This window comes from Bos mutus, chromosome 6 (genome assembly GCF_027580195.1).
Source record: "Bos mutus isolate GX-2022 chromosome 6, NWIPB_WYAK_1.1, whole genome shotgun sequence".
NCBI lineage: Eukaryota > Metazoa > Chordata > Mammalia > Artiodactyla > Bovidae > Bos > Bos mutus.
Window position 1 is genome coordinate 14796501 of NC_091622.1, and position 26512 is coordinate 14823012.

Sequence of the window (26512 nt, forward strand, 5' to 3'; positions counted from 1 at the left end):
GAGTTTGAAGCCTGCCTCTTGCATTTTCTGGTTAGATGAACTTAGTCAATTTACATCAGCTCTTTGTGTCTTAAAAAATCTCTAAAAGAGACATCATAATAATCTCTGTCCTGAGGGTTAGTTGAATTAATCATGTAAGTGCCTAGTAAAGTATCTGGATATAATAAAGCCCAGGTGACACAAGTGGTAAAGAACACACTTGGCAATGCAGGAGGTGTAGGTTCAATCCCTGGGTTGGGAAGATCCCCTGCGGGAGTGCACGGCAACCCACGCTAGTATTCTTGTCTGGAGAATCGAGCTACAGTCCATAAGGCTGCAGAGAGTTGGACACCTCTGAAGCAACTTGGCACCTGTGCATAATAAATGCTCAATAAACGTTAGCATTATTGACCGGCTAACTCAGCTAACTTAAAGTAGCCCAAGTTGTCCAATCCCTTCATGCCATATAGCGTGTTTCTGTATGAATGTAGAACAGAAGAGAGTTTCCCTCCTTTTATGAGTAGGGCCTGTCCATCCAGCAGGGAGAAAGTTTCCCACAGCAGCTGTGCCCTGCCCATCATGCCAGCAGCAAGTGTGTGCCAAGCATACATACCTCCATGAATCATTTTGGCTGTTAAGCACCATTCACCAACATGACCTTCTCTTTTCTTCTGGAGCCATGCTAATAGGACTGTTTCACTTGCCACCCACACAAATATACACATGCAAAAAAAGAATTTGTTTAATCTTGTAACAATTACATCATTAGACTTGTCCTTGGGCACTAGGAAGAATATCTGTCCTTTCTTCCCTTTATTCTGTGAATAAACATTCACTGGGTGTCCCACTGTCTAGACACAGCGTTAGGCATTGCAGTGATAGCAGTGAAAATTCAGTTTTAGATCAGAGTTTATAATCTGAGGGGATGGGGGATGGTTGTGTTGTTGACGAGGTGGAATAGGGAAAGAAGTAAAAAGGCAAACGTGGAATCGTGTGGTAAGCAATCTCTGAGTTTAAGGAGGGATGTCAGGGGTTGGGTTTTCAAAAATTAGGCAGCAAACCAAAAATCAGAGGTTCAAAGAAGGTGGCGTCCCAAGAGAAAGTAGCATCTAACCTGAGACCTTAAGACCTTAAGCCAAGGTATGTTAATTTCTCATAATTATTTCATTTTGTGAGTGGAGAAACTGAGGCTGGAAGACACGATCTTAAGCTGTAAAAATGTTCGAGAGTCTTAGGAATAAAACATTGTCCTGTAGATTTGGCGTTCCTTACTTCCACCATCACACCATGCTCCCTCCCTCCAAAAGATCTAAACATTTTAAGTTTATGAGTCTAACAACTTCAATGGCATTCCTTACCCAGGCTATAAAATTCTAGCCCTGCCACCACAGAGCTGTTTTTTTCTGAATTTCACAAACTTAGAGATAACACTGACTCTAGTTTTCTGGCCAGAAACAGTAATGGAGCCCAGGACCTCCGTTTATATTTGAAGGCTAACTTTACAACTGCAAAAAAAAAAAAAAGCTGCTGCCTGTGAAATCCAGACTGGGTGAAGGAGGGGGTGGAGGGGCTTGAGGGTAGGGGAAAGGAGCTTTCTCTGAGATTTCCTGCTTTGGGAAAGCTAGAAATTTCTAATTATTTTGTAAAATCTTGGATTTCCTTTCCAAGTTGTTTTTGGAGGATTTTGTTTGTACCAATACAAGAAAATATCATGTCATAGCATTTACCTATATGATAATAAAAACGTTCTATCTTTTCAAAACTACTTTGTGTAAAAATTATAAGTAACTATGATGTAATAATTTCTCATTTAATATTGACTACTTAGAAAAAGTAAAGAGGTGGGATCTACATGTCAGCTTTGCACAAAGGCATCAACACATAACCTGCCTTATGAAATAATTTACAAAGTAAGATTATAAGTAGGATTTTTTTCTCCTAAATTTTACATGTATGCACACATCTATCTTCTTGGCTCTGATAATATTATACAAGTTTTCATTAACCAAGGAACTTTATATGCCATGGTAAAACCTGTTCAACCGAAATAGTCAATGATGTCTTTTGCTGAGCACACGAAGGCTGCTGCTCTGACAACCGAATCCAGCTCACTTTCATTCTTACAATCATGTAATTCGACAAATGAGACATCCCTACTCCTACCCTAACTCATTTGATCAGATTGATCCTACTCTATCCGTCCTTGTGCATTACAAAACAGAAAAATTGTTATTAGAAGAGAGAAAGATGTTTTTTGGCATAATTATCACTGGTAACCTGAGGCGTGCCAGTGTTAAGTTAATAAAGGTTATTTATAAAGCATGAGGTACTACAGTACTGTTAGGAATAAATAAAACCCAGAACTTCCATTCCTAACTTCAGCTAACAACTCTTTCCCAACCAAAGAAAGAATTACCTCTGAAGTTCTGGAAAAGAAACAGTGTCAACAGGCTATATTTTGCACTCTTTATTGAAAGAATATTTGAGAAATGAAATGTGATAATAATCAGATGTTTACTCCAACAAGAAAGAATGCATTCATATCAACTGTTGCTTCCATCATCTGACTGTAAACACTCAATGCCTGTAAAGCTGAATCCAGGCCAAAGAAGGATGTAGGCCAAAGTGCAAAGGAAAACAGAGAGCTTGAGGCTAGAAAGTATGTTCCCTCAGGGTAATTCTTTTTATTTAGTACTTTGTACTTTAAGAAGTTTGTTTTAATATGATCACCACTCATCAAGTGCCTTCTATCTGAAGGCATTATCTTAGCAGCTTTGGTGTCAGTGGCCAAGGAGATCAATGTCCTGTCCCTACCATTTTGTTTAATCCTTGAGACAAACTCACAAGAGATAGATGTTATCCCTATTTTATAATTAAGAAAAGTGAAGTTTAATAGGATTAAATGATCTTCCAATGATCACAGATCCATTAGGCTGAGACAGTGGTAAGAATCTGAACTTTGTCATTTGACTCCCACACCAGTGCCCCATAAATAAATCACCCCCACCCCTAGGGGGTGCCTGCGAGTTCCTTTGTGGCCATTTTTGCTTTTCCTAGTTACACCACCTACTATCTGGAGGAGAGCTCCAGCAGTCCGCCAACTGACCTTTGAACAAAAGGCTGAAAAAATAGAAGGCAGCTCAGAAACTGGAGTTGAGGGTGGGGCAGAAGGGGGTGATGTAAGCAAAAGGGAGTAAGACCCCAGGCTCAACCCTTCTCCTCACACCTGAATTCAGAAGGAATTGTCATTATTTGAAAGTAGCTGCTAATTGTGATGTGAGTGTAACACATTTTGAAAATAAATTTGGCTTCCACCAAATTTTATAGTTGCTCAAAAAAAAAAGTTTAGCTGGTTATGTGTAGAGTGCAAATATTACTTCTAGATTCAAAATCATTGAATATTCTGGCAAAATCATCCAGTAACAAACCGCATGCTAGTGATTAATCTTTAGGCTGTGGTTTCCAGCACCAGCTGAACATTATCATCCCCTGTAGAGTTTCTAAACATTACTATTTCCCTAGGACACGCCCCAAACTAATCAAATCAGAAGGCCTGGGAATGGAGCTCCAACTTGAGCTTTGGTTCAAAGCTTTCCAGGTCATTCTGCTGTGCATCCGAGCTTGATAACCTCTGCCTTTCACTGGTTCTCAAAGTGCAGTCCTGGAGACCAGCAGCAGCCTCCTTATCTGGAAACTAGTTAGAGATGCAGAGTCTCAGACCCTACCCCAGATCTTCTAAAGCAAAAGCTCAGTGAAGGAGGCCAAGCAAGCCGTGTCTTAGGAAGCTCCCGGTGATTCTGGCAAACGCTGGAGTTTGAGAACCATTGCCTAAGAACATTCTGTTAGTCCAAGAGTTAAGATGTATCTAGTTAAGCATCTAAAAGAGCTCCTAGAACAGACTTTTGGACTCAGTGGGAGAAGGCAAGGGTGGGATGATTAGAGAGAATAGCCTTGAAACATATACATTACCATATGTAAAATAGACGATCAGTTCAAGTTCGATGGATGAAGCAGGGCACCCAAAGCCAGCGCTCTGGGACAACCTAGAGGGGTGGGGTGGAGGGCGGGAGGTGGGTGGGGGGTTCAGGATGGGGCAGAACACTTGTACACACTGTGGCAGATTCATGTTGATGAACGGCAAAAACATCACAATATTGCCAAGTAATTATCCCCTAATTAAAATAAATTAAAAAATAAAAGAGCTTCTAAGCCATTTCATTCCCTAGCATTAGCAAAGCTACTCCTTGAAAAACAAACTTTACATTAAAAAAATAATGTCACAGTAAATAGATTCAAAATAAAAGATACAGAAATTACCCTTATCATTTAATTCATCTTTTCCGAATTTTCCCCCTATTTTTCATGGATTTTTTTTCCCCTTCTGTTTCTAACCATCAAATGTTAAAGTTTTCTGAGTGCTGGCCTCATGAACAAAGTTGTCTTTTGCTTTAATTGCATGAGACACATGCAAGCACAGAAATATGAGTTACAGATTTACATGTATTAATCTCTGTGAGAGAGCAGCATTCTCCAAGGAGCATGTAAGCCTCACGTGATGGTCCTGGGTGTCACAGGCAGGCATAAGTTGTTTACATTAGCAAATACATTTCAACAGAAACACATGTTGGCAGTTAGCACTCTCTCAGCTCCTCACAAAAGTCACTCTGTGGGGAGCTAGACTTTGTGAGAAGAATCCGAATTTGAAAAGTTTCCCTTTATGTTTGGTTCCTAATGACCATCTGAAGATCTCAAAACATTTTGGATATGTTAGCTTTTCAACCCTCTCTACAACTAACTACAAGGCGTCAACCTGACCAATCCCAAAATCATAGAATAAATTAAGAAACACTATTCGTAAGCCAACAAAAACAGCCCAAGTTGTGGCAATGGGGACATAACCAGTCCAGATGAGGGCAATTCTGAAGAGCCAAAGTGGAAGTGAAAATGAAAGTCACTCAGTCACATCCGACTCTTTGTGACCCCATGGGCTATATAGTCCATGAAATTCTCCAGGCCAGACTACTGGAGTGGGTAGCCTTTCCCTTCTCCAGGGGATCTTCCCAACCCAGGGATTGAACCCAGGTCTCCCGTATTGCAGGCAGATTCTTTACCAGCTGAGCCACAAGGGAAGCCCCTAAAGAGCCAAGGGAGGTTATTAAAATGACACGAGCTGGAAACAAGCAAGCAAGCCACCTCCAAGAGGAAGAATTAATACTCAGCCTGCAAAGCCAACCTGTTGATACAAATTGGAAATACTTCCACATTGATTGGTAAACAGTTGACGCTCTGAGACCCAACAGTGTCATCTTCCTGCCCTGGGCACCTCTGACACTGCCCCCAGCCCTCCTGCCCACCCCATCTTCATCCTGCAGAGGCAGTGCCAGGAGAGCAGGGAGCCCCTGGGCCCTGCTGACACAAGCAGCAATCTCTTCTGACAGCCGTGCCCACGTCATAGCCTCTGCTGAGCTTTTGGAATGTCACCCCTGCATCCATCTAGGCATCAAAAATGACTCCAAAGGGATGAAATAAAGTTCAGCTGATTTACCACATTTCTACAGTGTTTACCATTTTAGCTTCACATCCATCTATTTCTGTTCTGAAATCAAATGCCCTGAGCTGAAACACATACACATTTTTAAAAAGCAAAGATAGATTCCTTGGATGAGGCCCTATTTCTAACAGTGACTTTGGCCTTGGCAGCGTGCACAGGGATCATTGTGGTCACAGTTGCCGCCATGCTTGCACTGACAGTCCCTAGCCTTGTTTCTCTGGTTGCACGTCTCTCCTAACTAGAGAGAATCAGGGACCCCCAAACTGCAGGCTCTTCTTCTTCCAGAGCAAGATTTAAAAAGGCATGTAGTAGCTTGGAGAGGAGATGGGGGACTCATAAAAGCCACAAATTTTAGCATTTGAATGTGAAATCTTTCAGTCTCTATTTTCACGCTTATTTCAAAACATTTGCTTTGGCTATATTGAAAGAAAGTTGCTCCCAAGGCAAGTGTATATCTATCAATGAAGGGTGCTGCAGATTCGAAGCAGGGAGTAGCCACCTAATTGACTATTCCCATCCTTCTTTCCAAGTGTTTTTGACTAATCAAGAGAGAGAGGAAGGCTTGAGGAAGCTTGTTCGCACCTTGCAGTCCAGCACTTCTGCTTGACTACCTGAAGCAGGCTCAGCCACAATCACAGCCTCTAAAAACTTTTTTCAAGCCCCGACCTTTCAAACTTGTTTATTCAGTTTTGCTGTTGTCGGATCCACACCCATCAATTCTCTGCAGCTCTGCGTTTTCATTCTCTGCCAGCTCCCTTACGTGACGGCTTTACCAGTTTACCAGTTCTTTACTTCCTATTCCACCCTTGACCCCAGGGTCCCATGGCATCATGGCCTGCGACTTTGGGACAGTCACTCCCACACACCCAGCCCCAGGTCCCCAAAGCCCAGATGAGCAACCCTGTCCCTACCACTGTTTGCTGGCAGGGAGAACAGTGGTTTTGTCCCCATCAGTAGGACATTTCCACAGAGGTGACCTGAAGATCATTCACTCACCACCATCTTGTACTGACATTTAATCACCTAACTACCTCTAAGCCCCAGCTCTTTACAAGTTACCTTCTCACTCTGGAATTAGCGCTTTACCAGGATTTAAATTATTCATAACATTAGCAGTGAGTCAGAATAAATATAAAAGAAAAAAGACATTTTAAAATCTTTGAATAAAAAAAGGATTCAAATAAACATGAATACCTAGTTGCACACTTTATATACTTTCTCAAGTAGCTGCTAATAAAGAATTTCTATTCAAAATAAGCCCCACAGGCATGCATCCTGTGGAAAGTTTTATTTCTCTTTTTCAGGTTATTCATTTTAAGAAACTCTTGAAAATGATATTAATTTAGTGTCCAAGACTTTGCTTTAGCCTTGAGTCCTCTCATCCAATTCTGATAAGGTTTACTATGTAAAGAGGATTAACTTTAACATTTAATTTAAGCACTCTAAGGATTATATTATCCATAAATGTCAGTAAATAAGTATTATCTTTATCCTTTGGTATACAAGATGTAACACTCTTGTACTGCATTTGTTTTTCAACAATTGGAAAGTTTACTGTGGGGTGGGACTTTTTAAGAAACTGGTGTGTGACCAGCAATACAGGTCAAACATCCATCTGGCCCTTAAATGTCTTCATTTTCTCCCATTTACTCTAGCCTTATGTAACATCTGTTCTTTAGTTAATCAGCCCCACAGCTATATTGTTAATTCTTCCCCAAAGCAGACATCTTTGTCTTCAAACATACATATTCAGATTTTAGTATTTCAAACACCTTCTTTATTCAAAACCCTGCTAGTGAGAAAGAAACACTAAATTAGATCTTCCTTTGTTGTTATTTAGTTGCTGTCATGTCCAACTCTTGCAACTGTAGCCTGCCAGGTTCCTCTGTCCATGAGATTTTCCAGGCAAGAATACTGGAGTGGGTTGCCATTTCCTTCTCCAGGGGATCTTCCTGACCCAGGTATGTCTCTTGCACTGCAGTCAGATTCTTTACTGCTGAGCCACCAGGGAGGCCCAGATCCACCTTAGCAGCAGGAATATTCAGTCTAAACAACTGTGCTTATCAATGTGTTCTTTACTACAAACATTTTCATCCAGCTTCTTACTGGTTTTATCATCACATTCCTGGATATTGTGACTCTGCTAAGTACCAATTATAAATTCACCAATTCTAGTGCTCTGGAGAAATTACCTATACAATTCTTCATCTCAGACCACTAGCCTAAATCTCACCTCTACTAAATTACCAACTCATTGGAAAAGACCCTGATGCTGGGAAAGACTGAAGTCAGGAGAAGGGAATGACAGAAGATGAAATGGTTGGATGGCATCACCAACTCAATGGACAAGCTCTGGGAGATGATGAAGGACAGGGAAGCCTGGCGTGCTACAGTCCATGGGGTCGCAAACAGTTGGACACGACTGAGCGATTGAACAACAACAACTAAATTTCAGTACAGAGATAAGAGAGAAAACATTAGCTTTCCAACATCACCCAAAGTTCTTACTTTGTCAAATATTTCATTTTGCAGTTATAGTACAATATAAACATCAGGCTTCTGCTTCACTTATAAAATGCTGGCAGAGCCTCCAGTGACCTTATGTAGAAACAGATCTACAAAATCAGATAGCATCTCAAAGATGTAGCAAGGCAAAAAACTGGAATACTTAAAAGTAAAAGGAGAGAAAACAGCCAGTGCTCACTTTCCTAATGTCCCAAAGCAAGATTTTTCACTTTCGAAAACAGCGGACTGTAAAGACCTGCTTTTCCATGAATTACCTTTGAAACGGAAAGATTTCCATCAGTTCCCCTGAAAGTATATTAATAATGATAATGACCATTAATTAATCATGATATCAGCCACCTCTTATAAGTGTATTGTTTGTGCTTCCTCCTTCCCCTACCTGTTCCCTCATTCCGGTTTCCCTAAGATTGTGCTCCGTTATTAAGTCTCTTTATTTAAAAGGGGCCACACTAGAACTTTTGCTTCAGTCTGTCTGCTCTCTGGTAAAACTTGGTATATTAGTTACGTATTCCTGCATCACACAGCTATAGGATCTCGGTGGCATAGGATACGCAGCATAGAATTTTGACTCGCAGATTTGCCAGGCAGCAGTGCAGCTTCACTTCAGGGTGGGGCTAAGGAGGTGCCTCTGCCCAGAGCTGTGATTCTGCCCAGGCTGAGCTCCATGTCTCGGGCTCGGCTCCAGTCTTCTGCGTGGATCCATGTAATTCTCTTAGAACTCAGGCTGAAGGAGCAGCAGCCATGGGAGGGAAGTTCTTTTCGTATCAGCGGCACAGAAGCAAGATGGCAACACAGGAGCATCAACACCTTTTTAGCCGCTGCTTATGTCACATCTCATAGACCAAAGCCAGACATATGACTGAGTTCAAATGGAGAGAAACTAACTGCAGGATTACAGGGCAAAGGGTGCGGGGATACGGAGAGGTGAAGAAAGTAGGCCAATGATTCAATCTACCTTACCGGCTGATACAACCACTCTTGTAATTTAAAAGGTTATTTCTAGCTGACAGATGAAGAAATAATCACTCAAGAGATAAAGGAATTTTTTCAAAGTCACAGTTAGGACTGAGCCAGAAAGTCAAGTTTATCAGGCACAAAAGTCCATTTATTCAGAAATTGCAAATGAGTGGCCACTGTAGGCCAGGGAGGATATGATAGGCAGGGCCCCTTAGGCAGAACTCTTGCTTCTTGCTCAGAAGAGTCCTCATTTTTCACATTTCTCCACCAGAGCACATTCCTCTTTTCTCAGCACAGCATGTTTCCTACCTAACCATCGTGTTTGTTTCTCCAGAACATCTGTATAGTGAGAGCTAGGAAGTTCCTGCATGGTATCAGTAATATCTCACTGTGTAGGAATAAATGCCTTAGGCTCTGTTTATTGGAAGATAGAACTGGGTATTTTCCTTCTCCAACTGACATTAGTTTCTTGAATAAATAACAAAAGATAAGGTAGACCTTTCTAACCCTCATTTTCCCAGAGTTTGGGCTTACATTACTGCTTATAAGAACAGTCACCAAAGTTACTCTTTTTTAATCCAATGTATAATGTTATTAATTCTTAAGGTAAGGTGTTATCATATTTCACAGCACAAAATGCACTGCAGATATTTACGTCAAGATAACTTACCAAATATTATGATTTATATTTTAGCTTTCTTCCTTTCAATTATTGTCATATTTGTTCAGAATACTTAGAATGAAATTATTAATAGCAATAAAATGAAACGAAATATCAGAAGAAAAAGTATGTCCTATTACCAGTTACCAGAATCTGCACCAGTGGTTTTTCTGTCCTTGGTCACATAGCAGAATCAGAATTTATAAAAATATTGATGTTCAAGCCCATTCCAGACCCTTGGAATGGGGTCTGGACATCATCATTTTATCAGAGTTCCTTAGGTGATTTTAATGACCAGCCAGAACTGAGAAACATGGTTCTTTTTATACCATCAACCTATATTTTTCTTATTATGACTGCAGCTATTTCCTTGGTCTAAAGTTACAGTTTGAGCTATTAAGGTATATCCAGAATCCTTGTTAAAACTGTTGTTTTCATTCATTCATTCAACAAACATTTGCTAAGTGCCTGCTAATATAAAGGGGATGTAAAGAATACAGACCAAGAGCCATAGTCCCTTCTTTTAAGGAGATTATGAAGCAAAAAGCAAACATTTAACAAGAAAACAAAGATGATTTAAAAAGTAAACTAAACTATTAGAAGTTATAATAAGTACCACGAAGTAAATACCTATCTGTGAGGACATTGTACACAAGCTGAGACTTAAAGGATAAATAAGAGCTCACCAGACAGAGTCGGGAAAAGAGTGTTCCAGGCAGAGGGAACAGCATGGGAAAGAGTCAGGTTCGTTCAGGGACCTGAAAAACGGTGCTTATGACTGCTGCAACCTGGGGTGGGAGAGAGGGGCCAGGCTGAGAGACAGGGGTCACATCATTAGAGCATTTAAGTTTTATTTTAAAATATATATTATATTCTTTGAGTGTGTGTGTGTGAATGGCTCCATTTACTAAGTATCTTGTTTTTAACTGTTTTCACATATTGTTGTATGTAGTTATAGATTATTTATTCCCATTACCATATCATGTTGTGTTGTGTGAATGTACAATTAATTTATCTACTCTACTGTTGATGGGCATTTGGGTAGTTTCCAGTCTGGGGGTGTTTCCTATGGTGCTGCTGTTCCTGTATAACCTTTTGTTTGGTTGCAGTTTTTTGCTGTTGCTGAAGTACCATTGATTTACAACATTGTATTATCAAAGGGGAAAGAGAGAGAGGGATAAATTAGGAGTTTGAGATAAAATAAATAACCAACAAGGACCTACTGTATAGCCCAGGGAACTCTGCTCAATATTTTGTAATAACCTATAAGGGAATCTCTTAAAACAATCTCTTTTCCCTTATAGGTTATTACAAAATATTGAGCAGAGTTCCCTGGGCTATACAGTAGGTCCTTGTAGGTTAATTCTTTTATCCCAAACCCACTCCAGTACTCTTGCCTGGAAAATTCCATGGACAGAGGAGCCTGGTAGGCTGCAGTCCATGGGGTCTCGAAGAGTCGGACATGACTGAGCAACTTCACTTTCACTTTTCACTTTCGTGCATTGGAGAAGGAAATGGCAACCCACTCCAGTGTTCTTGCCTGGAGAATTCCAGGGACTCGGGAGCCTGGTGGGCTGCCGTCTATGGGGTCACATAGAATCAGACACGACTGAAGTGACTTAGCAGCAGTAGCAGCATATATATATATATATATATATATATATATATTTGGCTTTCCAGGTGACAAAGTGGTAAAGAATCCACCTGCCATTGCAGGAGAAACAGGAGATGTGGGTTCAATACCAGTTGGGAAGGTGCCCTAGAGAAAGAAATGGCAACACACTCCAGTATTCTTGCCTGGGAAATCCCATGGACAGAGGAGCCTGGCAGGCTACAATCCATGGGGTCACAAAGAGCCAGACACAACTGAGTTACTGAGCATGCACACACATATATGCATACATATATATACATTCAGTTTATATATGTGTTTTCTATATAGCTTGTATGTAACTTATTTATAACTTTATGTATAGTATGTATAGAATATTTATATATATAACTGAATCACTTTGCTGTACAACTGAAAAAATATGTATTATAATCTAATTCATACTAAATTCCAGTATTCTTGCCTGGAGAATCCCGTGGATGAAGGAGTCTGGCGGGCTACGGTCCATGGGTCACACAGAGTCAGACATGACTGAGTGACTAACACACACACACATATACTAAATACCATAGGAAATCACAGGTAGTGGGGAAAGGAGAAGAGAAAGGTTTATGAGATGCAGTTCATCCCAGTTAACAGGGGAGCAAGTCTTCCTCCCTAACCCTACAGGTGACACTTTGAGAGTAGACTTCTCACAAACTAGTGAGTCTCTAGTTGGTGGAATAATAAAGTGTTTATGAAAACAAAGCACGCATTTGTAAAACACAAGCACACAGAGCACCTAACTAAGGTTCATCCCTACCAGTGGCAAATCAGTTCAATATATTTATTAGCATGTCAGTATTCAGCTATCCCGTTTCTTTTCATGTCTGTCTATGCTCAGTCACTCAGTCGTATCCAACTCTTTGCAACCCCATGGATTGTGGCCCACCAGGCTCCTCTGCCCATGGAATTTTCCAGGCAAGAATACTGGAGCAGGGGGTTGCCATTTCCTACTCCAGGGGATCTTCCTGACCCAGGGATCAAACCTGCGTCTCCTGCATTGACAGACAGATTCTTCACCACTGCGCCAGCTGGAAAGCCTGTTTCTTCTAATAACTGACTCTTAATATAGTGTTTGCCATCCTGTAAAATTAATACATGATCTTCGTAACCATTCTCTTCACTACCAAACCTAACTGTTGTTTCTAGTTACTATAGAGCCTGAGTTCCTTCTGAAGAGAGTGAAACACTTCATCCAGTGCCCAAAAATGCAGTGTCATTTTAAGTGAAAGCTGTTAATTTGATTTTCATTGATGAACATTAGCCAGTTGATAATTCTTCAAAGACACACTTATACCTACATATAAGTACAATGGATTTTTGATGGGCTAATAGGAAGAATCCCAGTAAGGATAAATACACTAAGGGAGAAAATGACTTTTTTCTAAATCACAGATTAATGGTTTTAATGACTTCTTAAGTCTGGCATAAACACAATGTTCAAGAAGAAATCATCAGGTCTGTGTTTAAATTTCATTTTATGACTTGGATGAACCTCCAATTTGTTCATTCAAAAAAATGTGTTGCATGAAACATAATGTTATAAACCAGTGGTCCCTCAATAAAAAATAAAATTGAATTCAATTTTTTTTAATCCTTGTCCTTTGTATTAATTTCTCAGGACTGTCATAACAAATTCTACAAATTTGGCAACTTAAAACAACAGAAATGCATTCTCACCCTGTCAGCAGACTCTAGGGGAAAATCCTTTTTGCCTCTTCCAGCTCCCAGTGGCTCCTGGCTTTCCTTGTCTTGTGGCAGTATAACTCCAGTATCTGCCTGTCTCTGTACTGGCCCCCTTCCCTGTGTCTCTGTGTCCCAAGTCTTCTCTTCTTTCTCTTATAAGGACACATCATGGGATTTAGGGCTCAACTTAATCCAAAACAATCTCGTCTCAAGATCTGTAATTTGATTATATCTACAAAAACCCCATTTTCAAAATAAGATCACATTCATAGGAACTGTGGGTGGGACTTGGATATATGAATATCTTTTGAGGGGATACCGGTCAACCTACTGGGCTTCCCTAGTGGCTCAGCAGTGAAGAATTCACCTGCCAATGCAGTTGTGAGTTCAATCCCTGGGTTGGGAAGATCCCCTGGAGAAGGGAATGACAACCCACTCCAGTATTCTTGCCTGGGAAATCCCACAGACATGTAGCCTGCCAGGTCCCTTGGTCTATGGGATCACAAAAGAGTCAGGCACTACTTAGCCACCAAACAATAATAACTCAACCCACTACACCTGTGTAAACATCATTATTAATATTATGATTAGCTGCAAAAGAAATAAATCTCAAAATAATAGTAGCTTAAATAAGAAAAGCTTATTTTTTGTCAAGGCAAATCTCAAGTAGAGAGGACAATGTTGATCTAGTTCCCCAAGTTGTCAGGGACCCAAACTTCTTTTATCTTATTAGTAAGAAGTGCCCTTGATCCTTAAACTTACCTCATGAACCAACATAATTACTCTATCTCCAGCCATCACGTCTGCATCCCAGCCATCTGGAAGGTAAAAAAAATAAGGAAAAGAGCATATCCTCTTTCTTTAGCAAAACTTCCCAGAAATGTTTCACACTACTACCATTTACCTCCCATTGCCCAGAATTTGGCAAATCAAAGTGTATAGCAAACCTAGCTGCAAGAGAAGCTGGGACTTACAGTTTTTATTTTGGGCAGCCATTTGCCTGACTAAAATTCAAGAATTCCATTGCTGAAGAAGTGGAAAATAATATTGAAGGATACCTAAACATCTGTGCTCCAAGGGCAAAATAATCTTCCAGGATTTTTTTTCTGTGATGTCTGTACCAAATGTACCAGTTAAAAAGTTATTACATTCATTGACTATTACAAAGTCTTATCAATACCCTTGATTGCTAAGCTATTATTAAGATAAAATCCCACTGTATCTTATCATTGAAGTTGCTCTAAAAGGGCTTCCCTGATAGCTCAGTTGGTAAAGAATATGCCTGCAATGCAGGAGATGCCGGTTGGATTCCTGGGTCAGGAAGATCCACTGGAGAAGGGATAGGCTACCCACTCCAGGATTCTTAGGTTTCCCTCATGGTTCAGCTAGTAAAGAATCTGCCTGCAATGCAGGAGACCTGGTTAGATTTCTGGGTTGGTAAGATCCCCTGAAGGAGGAAAAGGCTACTTAGTCCAGTATTCTGGCCTAGAGAATTTCATGGATTATAGTCCATGGGGTCGCAAAGAGTCAGACACGATTGAGCAACTTTCACTTTCACCTTATTCTTAAAAAATGTTATGAATGGAAGGTGCCACAAAAGCAAAGGAGCATGATTTGAGTAATAGCGGACTGCATCTAGAAGAAGGAAACGAGTAGGCTTGGGAGGTTGGGGATGGAAACAGATAAGCATCACCAGCTTTCCTTTCAGCAGGAATTGAGCAGTCCATTTCACCTCCAAATGTGGCAAAAGAACAGCCATTCAGAAAGAACGAAAACTTAAGACGAGTCGGTGGTGAGCAGAGAGCATCTCAGCTGAGCTGATGGAACAAAGAAATGCTTCAGGAGTTGCTATAGTGATAACTTTCAGAGACAATTACAGACCACAACCTTGACTAGAGGAGATATCTTAATGCAATATGAAGATAGGGAAGGAAACCTAGGTCTAGGAAATAGAGATTATAGAAATGAGCCAGGAAACAAGCCTTAAAAGTCAGTTGCCCCAGCTCGCTATTAGAGACCAGAAAGCTAAGAAAAAGAAATTCAGAAATGAAAGAAGACCTGAACAGAAGAACAATAAACTGTCAGATGACTTTACCAAGGACAGATTCAGAAAACCCTTGTCAGATACTGCCAGCCACTACCACAGAACACTGTATCCTCTGGAATTTTGCCCCAGGGAGCAAGCAAGCAGAAGATAATAATCAAATACTAAGTGGGGGAAACATGTCTCAGTATTTTGATAGGTAAAGTTCCAGCCCAACCTGCTGGTGACATCCATTTACCAACAGTGAGGTAAGCATTGACCACTACTTTCTAAAATACATGTACATTTGTGATGTAAGAACTGTGTTAATTTCTTTACTAACCCACACCTGAGGACTCCAGTGTAAATCCTAAAAACAAGATTATTTCTGTGATAAAACCCACAGCTAATTCATTTTAAGCCTTCAAATTTTCTGCTTCTAGTCATACATCTTTTACCCCTAACAATGGAGCCATTCTTTATAACACCCTTGAGTATAATTAAGCAGACAATCCTCCTATTCTGAACCACTATATAAAAAGGAGTAAATCAAGTCTCTCATTAATAAACCAATAGAAGGAAGTCCTTTGAATTCAGGCACTGGTAGAATTCATGTGTTTTCCAAAATGGTAAACAATGAAAAGTTTTTTTTTCAATGTCATAAGAGTTGGCAGTCATAGTCTCCAGGACAGTTTAAAAAAAAAAAGTAGCTTAAGTATTTTTTCAACCATCACCAAAAGTGGTAAAACAGTAATGTGATAAAAGACAGAGAACTGTCAATTGTTATTGGATTAGACACCTATCATCTGACCAGTTATAAGTCAGATGATTTTTTTTTCACCTCTCAGAGTGTCCTTTTTCCCAACATTTCTTGTAATCCTTTACAAACATCATATAGTTCATATAAAATGCACATGAGGAAATGGATGTGAAGGCATTTTGTGCAGTATAAAGTAGTATGTAGATGCAAGATGTTCGTATTCCTACAAGCATGAACACTTTCTTTTAAAGGAGAATTTTGCTCACTTTGACTCACCACAGGACCAGGGCAACTGCCTGAATGTTGGGAGGATTTTGATTTATGTTCATTGTTATAAAGTTTGTGTCCCCATTTCATCTCCGAGGTCTTTATCTTGACTCTTCAATTTGTTTGCTGAATTTTCATTTTGCTTGCTCAAGAATAAAAATCTTCTGTTTATGATCCCTCCGCTGCACAACTTTCTTTTTCTGCAGTATGGAATCGTTGGTACATACTTAAAGCCTTCTGTCCAAGGAGCACACTGGTTTGAAGACGTGACTTCTGATGTTCTTTCATCACTGACTGACTTTATAAAGTTTTCGAAAGACAAGAGAGCAAGTTAGTTCAGTGGGTGAATTAGACGTAGAGGGGAGCATGGGTTCTAACCTTGCACTCTGCTTCCAACACCAAGAAGCACTTGAGGTACCTACTTAGACGTAGAGGTTTTTTCCTTAAGTAAGACTCCAGTGACTTGCCTGGCGGTCCAGTGGTTGAGACTCCATGCTCTCAATGCAGGGGCCTTGGGTTCCATTCCTGGTCAGGGAACTAGATACTGTGGGCCTCAGGGAAGATCCTGTGTACTGCCAAACAAAGGAATAAATAAAACATTCCATCCATTCTGCCCTAGGTTTTCCTGAACAATGATAACCATGTTGATGTTTTCAAGGGTCTTCAACAAATAAGAAGTATTGAACCAATAAGAAGACAAAAGGGTCAACCAATAAGCAAAGCTATCAACTTAATTAGTGACACAGACTAAGTTAGAGAACTGAGCTTACTGGGAGAATCAAAATTGACTTGCTCACTCCTTATATTCAGTCTAGTCCTCAGACCAGCTCACTTGAGGGGGAGTTTGAAACCACAAGGCAGACATACTTACCCAAGTCAGTGTCTTCATTTCTCTAATGGGAGTGTGAGAAAGACACCGCATCCTTCACGCCCATGGATTTTCATAGTCTAGCTCCCCACAATCAAGGAAACTGGAATAATGGCTGTCACTAGGCAAAGATACCACCAAAAGAATTCAGAAATTGATCAAAAGGTTGGGCGTATGTAGGGGTGATCCATCCTCATAGAAGTCAAGAACCAGAGACATTTCTTTCTAATAAATAATGATAACTAACATTTATTGTCCAAGCTTCCCTTAAGGCTCAGTGGTAAAGAATCCACCTGTCAATGTAAGAGGTGCGGGTTCAATCCCTGGGTTGAGATGATTCCCTGGAGAAAGAAATGACAACCCACTTCAGTATTCTTGCCTGGGAAATCCCATGGAAAGAGGAACTTGGCAGGCTACAGTCTGAGGGGTCGCAGAGAGTCGGACATGACTTAGCAACTTAATAACATCAATGTTTATTGAGTTATCATTGTGTCTCATGCACTGCTCTAAAAGCTTTACTCAGATTAACACATTTCACTCTCACAACAAATTTATGAGGAAAGAACTATTATTACTCACTTTCCAGTAGAGGAAATTGAGGCACAGAAAGGTTAAGTAATTGAATGAGAGAAAAGAAAATCATGTCCAACTATTAGTAGAAGGCTCTACAGGAAGTAAAGCAACATTATACCACTTATAGAACTCATGAGAAAAATACAGCCATGATGGAAGAGTTTCTTTTCTTCTATTTTTAGGATTTCTTCTCCCAATACATCTTGGACTTTAGGAAAATACCTACACAAAATGCTGCTCATGAACTTGCCTGGACTTGATGGAGAATGACAGGAAGGAAAGGAGGAATGTTCCTCTCTCTCCTAAGGTCCCCCCCCTTGGGCTAGCGTGGAACCTGCATGAAATCCCCACTGACTTTTCTCCGGAAGTTAAGATCTAAGATAAGTAGTAAAAGATAAGTGTTATTGGGACTTCCCTGGTGGTCAAGTGGCTAAGACTCCAAGCTTCCCCTGCAGGGGTTTGGGTTTGATTCCTGCTCAGAGACCCCTCATGGCCTACAGCGCAGTCAAAAATAAAACAAACAGTTGGGGAGGGGATGGAGATTAATATTATTAAAACAGAGAAATGATGAGTTAGGGGCTTCCCAGGTGGCACAGGGGTAAAGAATCCACCTGCCAATGCAGGAGACACAAGACAAACTGGTTCAATCCCTGGGTACGGAGGGAGTGGGAAACGGCAACCTGCTGTAATATTCTTGCCAAGGAAAGTTCCACGGACACAGGAGCCTGGCGGGCTACAGTCCATGGGGTCACAAAGTGTCAGACACGGCTGAGCATACACACACACAACAGAGAGTTATAATCAGCCTTTTCTCCTTGCAACAAATCTGGGGGTGGGAGTTAGGCCTAGGGAATAAGCCCTGAAGAGGTGAGACAGAGGTTGGAGAAGAATTAGGACAAGTGAGGGGAGGAGCTCAGTGAGAAGGGCTCACAGGTAGCCAGTAAGCAGTGTGGGGACACCAAATTCAAAGAGACTGAACACAAAGCAAGGAATGGTCTCTCCCTCTCTCAATCCTTCACTTCATTTGACCTCATGTTCCCAACTTTTCTTTGGGGGATTTTTTTTTTAAATAAAATCCCTGTTTTTGGTGGAAAGATCATTATTGCCTGTCTGTATCACACACAAAAAAAACATTCATCTTTCCCTGAGGCCCTTCAGCTGTCTCCTCCCACCAGCAGAAACCCACATCCCTTGGCGTGTGTCTAGTCAGGAATGATAGAAAGGATATCCATCCTATGATGTTATTTATATAATGCCAGTGCTGGAATATCAGCTCTTCCCCATGTATTTCCTGCGGCTGGTCCAACAAATTATCACAGACTGGGTCACTGAACACAGAAATCTATTCTAGCACAGTCTTGGAGGCCAGAAGTCAGATGTCTAGGTGCTACACCTTCTCCAGAGGCTCTGGAATCTTCTCTTGCCTCTTCCAGCCTCTCGTGGTGGTCTGCACTGCCTGCACTCTGGCTTGTGGCCACACCGTCCCAATCTCCACCTCCACCTTCACCTCGTCTTCCCCTCTGCATTCTCGTCAGTCAGCCTCTGCCCTTGAGATAAAGAGACTTGCCACTGGCTCTAGATCTGCCCAGCTAATCCAGGATAACCTCATCATACCAAGATCGCAACTTAACTACAACTTCAAATACCTTTCTTCCAAACCAATTGACATTCACAGGTTCTAGAGATTAGGATGTGCTGTGTATTTTAGGGGGCCACCATTCAACTATACTCCATCAGAAGGACAAGTGAGAACACATGGGACAATACAGGATGAAAAAATGGAGTTGTACACTATTTTAGAACTCACCTCATCAAGGAAAATGCCAAAAGAAGAGGTTGTACAGTGATGCTCTGAAGAGCAGGCCAGAAAAGAGCACTGGGTACCTGTCCCAACAATGTGATAAGCATGCATGTGATCTTGGATGGTTCTCTTATCCTTTCTGGGTCTCAGTTTTTTATCTATCCATGAGGGATTGCTCAAATATTCTTTGAGGCTTCTTCCAGACTCTGCATCTTATGATTCTACTGAAAATTCCATGCATATCTGAAGACCCAGAATGCCTACTTAGAAAACAGACAAAAGTAATACTATCACAGCTAGTCTTTCAATCAACAAATGCTGCTGAGTGCCTTCCTTTTGCCAGGAAAAGGAAGGGTATATCGATAAACAAGCCATCACATTGAATAAAAAAATTCCATGATGCTAAAATTAACAAGCCTCCAGGAAATCAAGCTGTTTTATACAAAGTCTATCCTGTAGAAAAGAAGAAAAAGGAGGAAAAAAGAAGAAAGAACCCTGGCATAACTAATCTGAAACAGGGCTGCCTAGTTACCACTAGAGACACTTGATTTTGTTCTATGCTAGGGGGACATTGTGCTGGAAAAGAGTGTGAGTTTTGCATTCAGTTCAATCTGAGATTGATCCTAACTCAGTGAGATCTTGAACAATTCACTCAACCTTCCAGAATCTGCTTGTTCATGGGGGAAATGAGGAAAAATAATAATGCATATTTCACTGGAAAATGGTGAGGCCCCTACTTGACAAGGTACAGCAGGAATTTAGTGGCAGCTGCCTGGCATGTGTCATTTCCTTCCGTGTGCCCTGCCTGGGAGAAAGTAAACAGATCGGACCTTAAACAAGGTTGTAAAGTGTTTAAAGTTCACTTTTCACCTGCTCTCCTGCACTTTTCTTTTCCCTCCTGTTGGTTACCTTTCCAGGCAAGGAACTTGTCATTGACAGTTGTTTATTGGTTGAACTGAAATGATTCATCCCAATATGTTGCCTGGAAGCAAATTTCCAATTATTTTGTCTCTAACTGTAGAATGTATGTCAAAGAATATTTGGATATAAACAGAAAGATGAGAGGCAATCGGGACGGGAGCAGAGAAGCTGATTCTGAAGTCCCCTGAAATGAACCGGGCCTCCTCTCCAGATTCAGAAGAGGAATCTCATTAGACATTTGGGAAGTGCGTGCAAAGACTGAACGCAGTGGTACGCAGACTTGTGTTTCTCACCAAAGCCCGGCTGAAAGCTAAACTCTCTCATTCTAAAGATGATTTGGAGTGCTACTAAAGGTGATTTAAATAAAATAATGACAGTTAGTGACAGTGCATATATTCAAAGCCTACTGCCTTGTCACATTCACATTTACCTATTGTGACTACTTCCTATGTCCCCAAGATACTAAGATGCATAATGAATGTTTTCTGATATAATTTGTGTTTTGTTAATATTTGATGTTTTTTTCATGCCCAAGCCTTTCCCATAGCTGTTATCCAAGAAAATACCCCCAAGGCTTCTAATTATAATTACGAAGTTCCTGAAAAGTGCACGAGCTAAAATTATACTCTTCGTTGACAGAGGCAGTTGGAGTGTGTACATTTGGATCTGGAGTCAGACAGGCGTGCGGCTGGGTTTGTATCCCAGCTTGTAGCTATTTGCTCACTCTGTTTTTGCAAGAACTTAGGAAAGTTACTGTTCCTCTTTAAGTCTTAGTTTTCTTATCTGCAAAATGGGGACAATAGCAGTACCAACATAATAAATTGCTTAGCACAGTATACCCACTACATTTGAGTTATTATCATCATCCAAAGCATATACTCATGAAAAGGAAAGCTGATTACTTCAATCCTGAGAATGAGAAAAGCATTAGTCTGAATTAATGAAATATTTAACTGAAAAATAATATTAAGGAAAAGGACATAAAAGAGTCCCACAGTATTGCCTGGTATAAGTAAGACATATTTGGAGATCCATATAACAGACGTAAGATGGGTAATTTGACTTCAGTGAAACATAAAACTTAAAAAAAAAAAAAACTTTTTTAATGAACTAAGTTGCCAAAACAACAGTCCAATGTAGTTATATTATCAAAATTGCCAGATAGGTCATTTTCAGTCCTGATTATTTTCATCACAAGGATGGTTTGTCAATTTGATCCACTTATTCTTCTATTCCACAACAGCAATTGTTGATATCAGGGAATTGTGCTAGGAACACAGAGATTGACAATATTTAGCCTATGGCCTCCCAAAACTTACAAGCATGTACTGGGCAGCAATAATAATGCAAGTAGTCTAGATAATCATTTGGAAATTAAGGTAATTTAATGTTTTTCATCTTTATAATAGAAATAGTTACATACATTCCTTATTTCTCAAGATTACTGTTAAAAGTAAAGAATTTGTTAAATAAGATCTTTAAATCTTTGACCAAACAGCATACAAAGTATATGGTTCATTTTGATTATTTTTATTGTGACACTATATTAATATTAAAACTATTTTGAAGACAATTTAAAATGTAGGAAATTGATAGAAATATAAAAATTCTGACTAATTTGAATGAGCTCTCAGAGCTATTGATTAGATTCATGTACTTGTCTCTGTTTATCTACATATTTATTTCTTCTGTTACAAAAATTAAGCTGAAGCAGCACAAGCAGCTCAAGTATGCAGCACTTAGAAGCCTAACCCAGGTTCAGTCAGTTCAGATCAGTTCAGTCGCTCAGTCGTGTCCGACTCTTTGCGACCCCATGAATCGCAGCACACCAGGCCTCCCTGTCCATCACCAACTCCCGGAGCTCACTCAGACTCATGTCCATCGAGTCAGTGATGCCATCCAGCCATCTCATCCTCTGTCGTCCCCTTCTCCTCCTGCCCCCAGTCCCTCCCAGCATCAGAGTCTTTTCCAATGAGTCAACTCTTCGCATGAGGTGGCCAAAGTACTGGAGTTTCAACTTTAGCATCATTCCTTCCAAAGAAATCCCAGGACTGACCTCCTTTAGAATGGACTGGTTGGATCTCCTTGCAGTCCAAGGGACTCTCAAGAGTCTTCTCCAACACCACAGTTCAAAAGCATCAATTCTTCGGCGCTCAGCCTTCTTCACAGTCCAACTCTCACATCCATACATGACCACAGGAAAAACCATAGCCTTGACTAGATGGACCTTTGTTGGCAAAGTAATGTTTCTGCTTTTGAATATGCTATCTAGGTTGGTCATAACTTTCTTTCCAAGAAGTAAGCGTCTTTTAATTTCATGGCTACATGTATACTTGAAAGAAAATAAAACAGCGTTTCTTTCAAAATATTATTTAATTTAGACTTTCATTAATGGGCCCTGTCATTCTACCTGGTGTTTTGTTGTTGTTTTTCTTCTGTTTTTTTACAAGATAACCCACTTAGCAAGCTGTTGCCAAGTCACTTAGGAATTTTCTCTTCATTATGACAGATGACAACAAATCAGATTTCTACTTTCTCTTCATATAAATAAATTTTTAAAGCAAGTAGCAAAAAATAAAAATAAAGAGTAAGTAGCAAAAGAATTGGAGAAGGCAATGGCAACCCACTCCAGTACTCTTGCCTGGAAAATCCCGTGGACAGAGGAGCCTGGTGGGCTGCAGTCCATGGGGTGGCTAAGAGTCGGACACAACTGAGCGACTTCACTTTCACTTTTCACTTTCATGCATTGGAGAAGGAAATGGCAACCCACTCCAGTGTTCTTGCCTGGAGAATCCCAGGGACGGGGGAGCCTGGTGGGCTGCTGTCTATGTGGTCACACAGAGTCGGACACGACTGAAGCGACTTAGCAGCAGCAGCAGCAGCAAAAGAATATAATCCAGAATGGTTTAATGTTCTTAGGGAGAAATAAAATTTTTCATGAATTTCAAACTTGCTGTACTTTCAATACAGTTTCAGTACAATACAATAACTACCCAGCTTCTTTGACAGAGTATTTGGATGAATGAAAAGGGACTATTTTTACCTTCCCAGGGCCAAAACAATCTAGTGATTGAAACTGGCACATGGTACACCATCTAAAAATATTTCAACATATCATTTTATACTACCAAGACCATGTCACTTATTTTTTTTAATTGGCCTGAGACAAGGAGGTTTTCATTACCTCTCACCAACATTATTCCAAAGAAAAGTCAGCTTCAGATTAAAGCCATATACTTTTTTAATTACGTGTAACCGTGCCAAGGTGTTCTTGGGGAGGAAAAATAAAAAGCTCCCTTATAACCCTTACTAAGAATCTTACCATGGGGACTTTACTCTTATTTAAATTAAGAGTCAATCCTTTATTAAATATATTTTAACTAGCTATTACTATTATAGGAAAATCACCTCTATGAATGAAGAGATTAGAGGCAGGAGCTGCAGGGAGAGTCTGAACTGGATTGCTTATTCTCTTACAGTTCATCAATACTTCACAATGCTTTGTAAAAATATAAGGCATTATTTTTACACTTAAGCATTATCCTATACTAAATGAGGTATGCAGTTAAATTTTGTGCTAGAACTTAAACAAGCATTACACAAGTTCACAACATATTTGAGAAATAAATTGTAAGTGATATAAAAGAATTTATATTTCAGTTCTTTAAATGAGTCAAAGAGCTTTCCCAATTTGATTACTATTTATCTTATTCTTTGTCTTTGTTGTCAAAATTATAAGCAGATAGGACTCACAGGAAATGTTGATATATAATGTATGTATATATGTACATAAATATTTAGACATACATTTATACAGGGTGGCCTATTTAAAATCATAATACTTTACTTCAGATCAGATCAGATCAGTCGGTCAGTCGTGTCCGACTCTTTGCGACCCCATGAATCGCAGCACGCCAGGCCTCCCTGTCCATCACCAACTCCCGGAGTTCACTCAGACTCACGTCCATCGAGTCAGTGATGCCATCCAGCCATCTCATCCTCTGTTGTCCCCTTCTCCTCCTGCCCCCAACCCCTCCCAGTATCAGAGTCTTTTCCAATGAGTCAACTCTTCCCATGAGGTGGCCAAAGTACTGGAGTTTCAGCTTTAGCATCATTCCTTCCAAAGAAATCCCAGGGCTGATCTCCTTCAGAATGGACTGGTTGGATCTCCTTGCAGTCCAAGGGACTCTCAAGAGTCTTCTCCAACACCACAGTTCAAAAGCATCAAGTCTTCGGCACTCAGCTTTCTTCACAGTCCAACTCTCACATCCATACATGACCACAGAAAAAACCATAGCCTTGACTACATGGACCTTTGTTGGCAAAGTAATGTCTCTGCTTTTGAATATGCTATCTAGGTTGGTCATAACTTTCCTTCCAAGGAGTAAGCGTCTTTTAATTTCATGGCTGCAGTCAGGAGAGAATATTTAAACACATATTCATTCCTCTATGTATAGAATACAGAGTATAGACAGGAGAATATATTCATAACCATGTGACTATTTTAAATCATTTTTTAATTAAAAAGAATAAAAATTAAATGAAGCAAAATTCTATTATAAAGTTTAATTGTTTTACTTCTAAGTAGAATAAAAATATCTGATTTAGCTTTCTTAAATGTTTTATGACAGCTTAATTCTCATAAGTGTTTTTATGTAGGTATGAACTCAAATATAAAGGAAAAAAATTCTGGCAAGAATAAAAAATTCAGAAAAATCCATAGTTCAAAATAATAATTAAAACCACAGTCAATGACTTCCAACAACTGAGATCTTTTTCAGTTCAACTAAAACCTAATAGTAGTAAAGAAAAAAAAAAAACCACATGGCTATTATATCACAGCCCGGTTATCAGTTGTTTTAAAGATCCAGAATAACATCAATCACAGTTTTTGAATATCTGCTTATCACCTGAGGTGGGAAATCAGACATAATGAATCAATTAAAATCCATGAATTCTATCCAGATCAGTAATTCATCCTATTTTAGAGATTATATATATATATATATATAATTTTTTTTTTTTTTAATTTTACAAAAAAAGGGTGGCTTTCTTGTTTTCTCCCAACTCTTTGACTCCACATAGCATGTCTTTGCCTTCCACTATCTATGGGGCGTAGCCAGGCCTGCACAGGACAATGACCCCATCAGTAATAAACAGAATACAGAAGCAGATTCCTGAGGGGGCAGCAAAGATTCCTGCACCTGGTGATAGAAGAGAAGGAACCCTGAAGGTTCCACTACTTCCGTCCCAGCTTCCTTCCTCAAGCTCCTCTTTCCCAGAACACTCCTCATTCTACTGGGGCTACATGACCTCCAGACTCGGAGCATCCAGGATGTACCCTTTGGGGAAGAACTCTCATAAATATCCATACCTGTGCAAGATTCAGGTTTGCTGGTTTGGTAACAAAGCAAAACAAGAGCAGCCTTGAACCTGATCCAAATCCTCCTCCTTGCCATTTCTTATACTCCAGGAGATTTCTGAGGTCAGGACTAGCTCAGCAAATGAACTGTAGCTTTTAAGTGAAATAGTCCTTGGAAGGGCCTGGGAGTAGTGTACTTTCTTACTTTTTTTCAAATCTCCAAAAGATGTAATTAAAGGAAAAAACTAAGATAGCAATATTTAAACTAAATCACGATATTCCTTACAATACAAATAATGTTAAAGAGGTGAGATGTTAACTTCATCTGAAATTAGAAGTAAATTTTCTGTTTAAAAATGTAATACTATTTAAATTTAATCTGGGAAGCGAAAGACTCAGCAGTCTCCTAAATCAATTTGCAAAGCAGCCGACTCTAATATTCTCTCATCTTTGCCCAACCCTGCACCCTACGACATCTGTTTAGCCATCTCTCTTTTCTTTTTCTGTGATCATTTGCATATAATTAAAAGATTTGGTTGGCCTTTTTAAACTCAGTTTATGCCCATTAAAGATCTAGAAACACATTTCCATCCTCCAGAGCTCAGCTTAGCAAATTACCACAAAATGAACCTACCAAATTAACTGAATCATCTTGTTGAACCACAATCTTAGATTCCTCCTCTCCTTTCTTCTCATTTTAGTTGAGTTGAGTCATTCCTTTCCCTCTTGTGATTTTTTCTCTGTATTCCACATATTCTTGTGGATTTGGAAAGGGTGGAAGATGAGGAAAGAGTATGATTTATGTCCTCTTTCTAAAATATAAGAAAACAATAAATAAATCCTTCCAGATAAAAAGCATTATCTTCATTTTCATTGACTTTTGTAGACCCTACTTGATTTCTGTAAATCAGAAACCAGTAAAA